Source organism: Papaver somniferum, chromosome 5 (assembly GCF_003573695.1).
Source record: "Papaver somniferum cultivar HN1 chromosome 5, ASM357369v1, whole genome shotgun sequence".
NCBI lineage: Eukaryota > Viridiplantae > Streptophyta > Magnoliopsida > Ranunculales > Papaveraceae > Papaver > Papaver somniferum.
Window position 1 is genome coordinate 351,848 of NC_039362.1, and position 6,706 is coordinate 358,553.

At 37.6% G+C, this 6,706-nt stretch overlaps 1 long non-coding RNA gene across 18 annotated transcripts; it reads left to right on the top strand.

Annotated features, from left to right (window-relative positions):
- Positions 1-779: 779 nt before the first annotated feature.
- On the top strand, positions 780-5,861 carry LOC113280843. 18 transcript variants are annotated; one of them, XR_003325789.1, is made up of 10 exons: positions 780-981; positions 1,087-1,223; positions 2,406-2,609; positions 2,753-2,919; positions 3,235-3,365; positions 3,497-3,690; positions 3,899-4,570; positions 4,725-4,844; positions 4,973-5,149; positions 5,382-5,861. It is a non-coding gene; the product is annotated as an uncharacterized LOC113280843 (long non-coding RNA). The 18 variants fall into 18 exon arrangements; XR_003325794.1 differs by having other exon boundaries at positions 5,036-5,149; XR_003325791.1 differs by having other exon boundaries at positions 3,899-4,268; positions 4,397-4,570; positions 4,725-5,149.
- The last annotated feature ends 845 nt before the right edge of the window (positions 5,862-6,706 follow it).

Genomic DNA, 6,706 nt, shown 5'->3' on the forward strand with positions numbered 1-6,706 from the left:
AGAGGACTGGAAAAACACCTTTCCCTCCATCATCAATACCTCATGCATGAAAGGAATGTTTTGACATTTTCATATGTCTCCAAAATTTACTGCAAAGTCTTCCTGTACTAAACTGTCTAGTCTGATCTATGGCTTAGTAATTGCACGTGACCTGCAAACTTAGGGTCCCACTTTTCTGAAGAAAAGAAAAATTAAGTATTATTTCATATGTTGCAGGGAAGGTCATGGTTACGATACGATATCCACGTAAGAGCCAAGGAGAAAATTGTGGATCCCAAACAGAAGGACTTGACGATATTGAGCCAGGCGAGGGACAACCCGATGACCAGTATCGGGAAGGACTAACTGAAAATTCTAGCTCCGAAGGCGAGGGAAATCCCTTCGATAAGCAGGATATATCCATCTTACTCAACCAGGAGGGCTGAACCACCTGCCAAAACGAGCAATGAACAATGAGGCCAAAACACTACACCAAATTCATTGATTAGTAACTAAAAGTCGCAACAGCTTAACCTCTGTTGCGAATTTTCAGTTAGGAATTTCAGTTGCGAAAATCTTTCAACAGTTTATTTCAGTTCAAAAGTCGCAACTGTTTGACTTTGTTATAGTTCGCAACTGATTATAGATGTACGCGTGCGACTCGTCAGTGTGGCTACCCACACTTTCAAGATGACTCAGTTTCATCCCATTCAGATAGTCAGCTTCAGAACTGACTCAGGTTTAGCCTATCTCATTCTCTATCTTATCCTCTTCGATCAGAAATCTCATTTCTCTCTCTCTCTCGTTCTCTTCTCTCATGTCTGAAATTCGGACGATTTGGTTGTCTCAGAGATCTCAAATTCCAAATCAAGCCGACCAATTCATTTTCCAACTTAGGGTTGTTAGGTTTACGTATAAAAGTTGTTTTAGGGTTCAGTTTCTCTTCTCTAGTCTCTAAATCTGCAGAAAGAAGAAGAAAATCCCTAAACTTGTCATTTTTATGTAAGTATAATGAAGTGTTTCGCTTGATTTCATCTTATGTTTAATTTTTTATTCCGGGTTTAATTGAATCTGATTTAGTTCGAAACCCCTTTTCTTTATGTTAAGAAGAAAATGCTAACAGAACTAGGGATTTTGATTTGGGAGATCTTTCCTCGTCAAAGAGTTTGCAATTGGAAATCAGATGGCTCCGATCTGTAAAGAACCTAACAATTTCTACAACATTAACTCCTTCAAACACTCTGGTAAGAAAAATCAAGACAACTGGTCTTCTATTTTTGAGTTATGATTTTGGTTTGTATTGATTATGTTGGGCTGCGCCGTCTCTGACATTTAGACGACCTTGTGCAAAAATTCTTGAACTGCCTTCATGCAATATAGGTCTCAAAAGGTAGTAGTTATGTTAAAGCTAATTTAGTGCCAAACATTTCGAAATACAATGTAATAGGGTTTAGGTTGATGAAAAATAGGGAGAACAAATTTGGTTCCAAATGTGAACTTACTGATTTAGGTAGAATTTCTTCACATCCTACAAGGTTTTATTATTATTATTAATGGAGGAAAGTAAACATAAGTTTAAAGATTTTGGACTTGAAAACGTTTCTAAATTTCAGCCCATCCAAATTAGAGCAGATCATGAAAGCTGGGCCTTCAATTGCTAACTCAAAAATGTAATCTTTTTTGGGCCGCCTTGTGCGGGAGTACACCTTGCCACCCTTCAAAGCCGGCCCTGATGTTGGGTTAGGTTTTTTAGGATTTTGGTAATGATTTATTGTTGTTGGTGATTTGGGGTATATTGTAAGGTTAGCGAATGCAAAGAAAGTTTGAATTCAAGCTGGAAATGATTCGGGTATTGTTCTTGCAAATACTAATTTTGGTGCATATACCATAGTTTCTATCTAGGAATCGTTCTGCATAATATATTAAAGTTTAAACATTAAGTTCAATGTTAGCAGCTTAAGCATAATTGTTGTCATTAGGTGGCTTTTAGTTCTAAGTTTGATCTTTTCTTGTATCTTTTTTTATTTTCAAGGTCATAGTTAGGCTTTTGTTTTTTTCCCTAGTGAGGAGCTTAGTTTCAGTTCTCTTTTGAGTTTTTTCATGAAGGCAATGCTTTTACAGGTTTTGTTGCCTTGTTTCTCTCTTTTGGTAGGGAATTCAGGAACCCAACGAACTAGAAATAAGAATGCTGAACAACCCGCTGTCTAACACAAGCTCGTTAACTAGTCAGATCCCAGTTGTAGGGTTTAGTATTGTTCTAATGGGTTTATGAACTTAAGTATTTTGATCTGTTAGTGCGTGGGATTGGCTCCGAAAGTATGTTACCTCATATCTCCAAGTTTACATTTTGTATGTACTTCTAACCTAGAGCTTGTATATTTTTTTTGCAAATGTTTGACAAGTATTCATATTTGGTTGATTTGCAGATAGCTGATGCTCTTTATTATAACGCACCTTTGACATTCAGTGTGCTGCATAAGCTTGGAGTAACCACAGAAGTATTTAATATGTGGTTCCAGGTGTTGCAAGAAGTCAAAAAGAGTGGTATGCAGGAAAACTTTAAAAGAGTGGTTCCAGGGTTTTTACAGCAACTCTTGTTCTCCTGGTTGCCTATAAGGATCAAGTAGCAGGTTAGTCTTGATATGTTTGTTTTCGTATGACCTCTTTATTCATTTTACATCTCTTAATAATGGGCTAGTTAAATGAAGCATAAGCTGTTTTGTTTGACACCTTTTTTCCCCTGGTTTTTGCTGCTTTTTTAATTTATATCTAGAAGCAGCAAAGGAAGAGGAAAATGTTGATTATGATGACATGAAGGGGGGTTTCAAACTGATGATGATGAAGAAGATGAAGATGGATCCGACAGGGATATGGGAGTTGAAGCTGAGGATGGTGATGAAGCTGACAGTCTTAAGCTCCAAATTAATGTTAGCTGCTCAGGTAAGATAACTCTGCTTCATAGTAAAAAATATGTTATCTTTTCCAGAATTTTAATTAACTTTGATGTTAGAAATCTTGCAGCCAATCTATAATCATGTTAGTGTAAACTGCATGGTGATCTTCGATATATAAAATGTGAAACTGCAAAAAACAATGTGTCACGTAACAAGGCTGGGAGGACAAATAATCACTTCTCTCTCGGAAATTTCTACATAAATTTAAGTTTAAGGAGATCAATTTTAGTTTATGCTGAGATGCATGCGAGTGTTTAGAAATACTTGCTAATTGGTACTCTTTATGTTTTGCTTATCACAGGCAAGATCATTTCGCCCTGCTGATGAGGATGACGAGGACTCAGATGATGATTACAGAGATGATGAAGAGTTACAATCACCAATTGATGATGTTGATCCTTTCATTTTCTTCATTTATACGCACAGTCGAAGGTGAGAATCTTTCCACCAGTTCGTGGGACACTCATAAGAGTTGAAGACAAAATCACTCTCCTTTTCATTTTTTCTTTAGATTCTTTTTCCTGTCCTTATTTGTGAGTCTGACTTAAGCATTGTTTGTTAAGTTCAACAAGCCCCGGATCCTGCAAGATTCCAGAGCTTTACGCAAGCACTTGACTTCCCTCATCAGGCCTTGGCTAGTGGCTTAGCTCAGCATCCCAAACAAAGGAGAATAGAAATAGAAAAAAAGAAGATGGAGAAGGCAGCAGCAGGGAGTCCAGGGACCAACGCTATCTTGTGTTTGTCATTTTACATTTGGGTACGAGTCACTTTACTTCGGGATGGGTTTCACTGTTGGATGTGAAACAATCTTATTATTCGTTTTGAATATATATCATCCTTTGACAGTTAGATTCTATGATTTTCCCATGTATCCAATGTCTAAACTTTCAGGTTCAGATTCTGATAGAATTACTTGATTATGGGTTTCTTCTCTAATTTGGTAATGCATCTCTCTCGAATAACAGATGAGAGATGATTGGGATGTCTGTGCGCAATATAAAGAGCAACTTGAAGCAAAACAGATACACAAACAAGATTCTATGATGGTTGTGGGTAAATTTTTTATGTTTTCATTGAAAAACAATGCAAGGGAATCATTGGTTTGCTAGTGAACAAAACTAACGACTCTATGAAGATGCAATTTTTAATATCTGTCACATGAAAGCTTTATAGGTAGAGGAGGAGCAAAAGGAATAAGAGTATGATGATGATGAGGCGCCTGAGATAACAACAATATGTATTGTGGTGCTGAATACTAAGTTTCCAGGATGTGTTTGACATTAGGCAATTTATCCTGTTGGTACATCATAGGTACTCGGAGGTCACATGGACCATGTACTGAACTGACTAAATGCATATTTCGCTATATATCTCTATCAATATGTTTGTCATATGTTGGTTATGTTTATTGGACATGCTGATCTTTTAACTGGATGCTAATGGGTCTAGGTTTCTAAATTCAGATTAGGTGCCACCACATTAATGGAACTGATGATAGCTGCTAGCAATGAAGTTCCACAACTGAAACTGGAAAATGGACTGGTTGTTGACAAAGTGTATACGGGAACATGCTCCGTGTTCATTGATGCATTACGTGGCTTATGATCTATATCATGGAAATTTACAGATGTTTAGAGGTGCAATGAATATTCTTGACGAGGATATATGGCATAATGTTGGATGCGCTAGTTCCCTCATCAACTGTTCTTCATGAGGAGATCTCTTGTTCTTAATGTGTTTCCTTATAACTTTTCCTATTTGATTTCACTGATGCAACTCTTTCTATCTCAGGTTGCCTGTGGTTTAGCTGATAAAGCAAAGGACCCCATTGTGGACATAGTTGAAGGAGATGTTGATAATCAGTCAGATGTCCTGCAGTACGTCAAAGAATTGTAAAAAAACAAAAAGAGAGTAAGTATCATAGTTAAAGGACTGGAGTCCTCTATAACTTGTGTGAATGGTTGATTTGTTGTAGATATTGAGCGGCTTCACTGAAAGGCGTGTGATATCTAGCACATTTCTCTTGTTGATTCCTCCAGTAGAAATGACTTACAAACCATGGTGACAACTTAAACTTCAACCTTCGGGAATGCCTCATGCAGCAGGAATACAATAACTTGCAAAATACAAAGGATCTGAGTGGTTTGTTGCTTATATACTCTTCACTTGGGGATGCTGAAGGAATACAAGAACTTGCATCTCTTGCCAAAGAACAGGTAAAACAATGTTCATTTACTTTGTTTATTCATGCTGGAAAAGTGGAAGACCGACTCCGGATGTTGGTGGATATGTTATTTTCAGCCAGCCTTAGAAAGCTTAAAGCCACTCCTACAATAACTATTCTTTGTGCTTCTCTAGATATACATGAGAATGATCTATGATCAAAGCTTAAAGCTAACACCTAAAAGATTAACCTGAATGATATTCTGAATGTGTCTTTTCCTGCAGCAACCGGATTCCTGAAGCTGCTTTGGTTGCGGTCTTATCATACAAACAAGGTCTCACAGATATGAGGAATAAGTGCCACTACTTACAAGGCTGTTTATGAAGCAACACAAAGCTATACTTGTTTGAGCATGTAGGTAATGTATCTATCACTGCTATTGCACTTAACATTACAACTGCAGAATTTGTATGTTCTGAAAACTTAAGAAATATTTATATACTTGTCATTCTTTTGATATTACACACAGAGTTTGTATGTCCTTGGAACTTAAGAAAAATTTCTGGCTATAGCGTGAAACTTAAGAGATTTATATCAAGCTGTTGTTCTTTGTCATTCTTTTTCAGAGGTATACATAAGAACTCTTTAGTTTATGATTTCACGAATTGCCTAAGTTTAATGATGGGGTTAGTGTTTATAATTCAATGTAAGTGACCATGTGTTTCCTAAGTTATGTCTCTTAGAAGCTTATGGTTGTATGCTTTGAACGTTTTTTCCAAGAACTGAAGAATTTCACAGTAGTTCTGCCTGAAATTGTTGTAGGGGAATGATTTCCAAATGAGCAGTGGAACTGTAGAATTAAAACCAGATTTTTTTAAGCTAAAAGTAGTGGTTTTGACCTGTTCAAAACCTGATTTGACCAGGTCAAACTGGTCAAATCAGGGTTTGACCAGTCAAAACCACTACTTTTTTTATGTTCAAAAATTTCGCGACTGTACTGCTGCGACCTCCTAATTTGCAACTCCTTGCAACAGTTGCGATAAATTTGTCTTGCAACATAAACCAACCGTTGCGACCGAGAATTTGCAACTTATGATCCATTGCAAAATATTGCAACATCGACTTTCGTAACAGTTGACTCTGTTGCAACCGCACTTTGCAACTGAAAGTAGCAGTTGCTAATCACAAAAAAATGGTGTAGTGAAAAGAAAAACCCTTCAGACCTCGCTGATACTAACGCTGCAATAGCAGCCATCCTAAAAGACCAAGATGCTCGGGATGAAAGAATGGTGAAACTTGAAAGGCGAAATAGAAAGCTAGAAAGGAGGAACCGCAAGCTAAAACGTAAAGCCAAGAAGAAGGCGCCACTCACTACTATCGAAGAAATCCAAGAGGAGGAAATCCCCTTTGAACACCTGCAAGACGACGAACGAATTAGCATCCCTGACACCTCAAACGAGGAAACATAGGATCGGTTTCCCAAGGGAAGCAGAGGGTTACTTGACCACGAGGATAGCCCATCCGAGGGATCGTCAGACGTCGATCCTAAACATATGCGGGAGAAGAATCAAATCGACGAGGTCAGACTTGACTATGATCCCAGGAACCT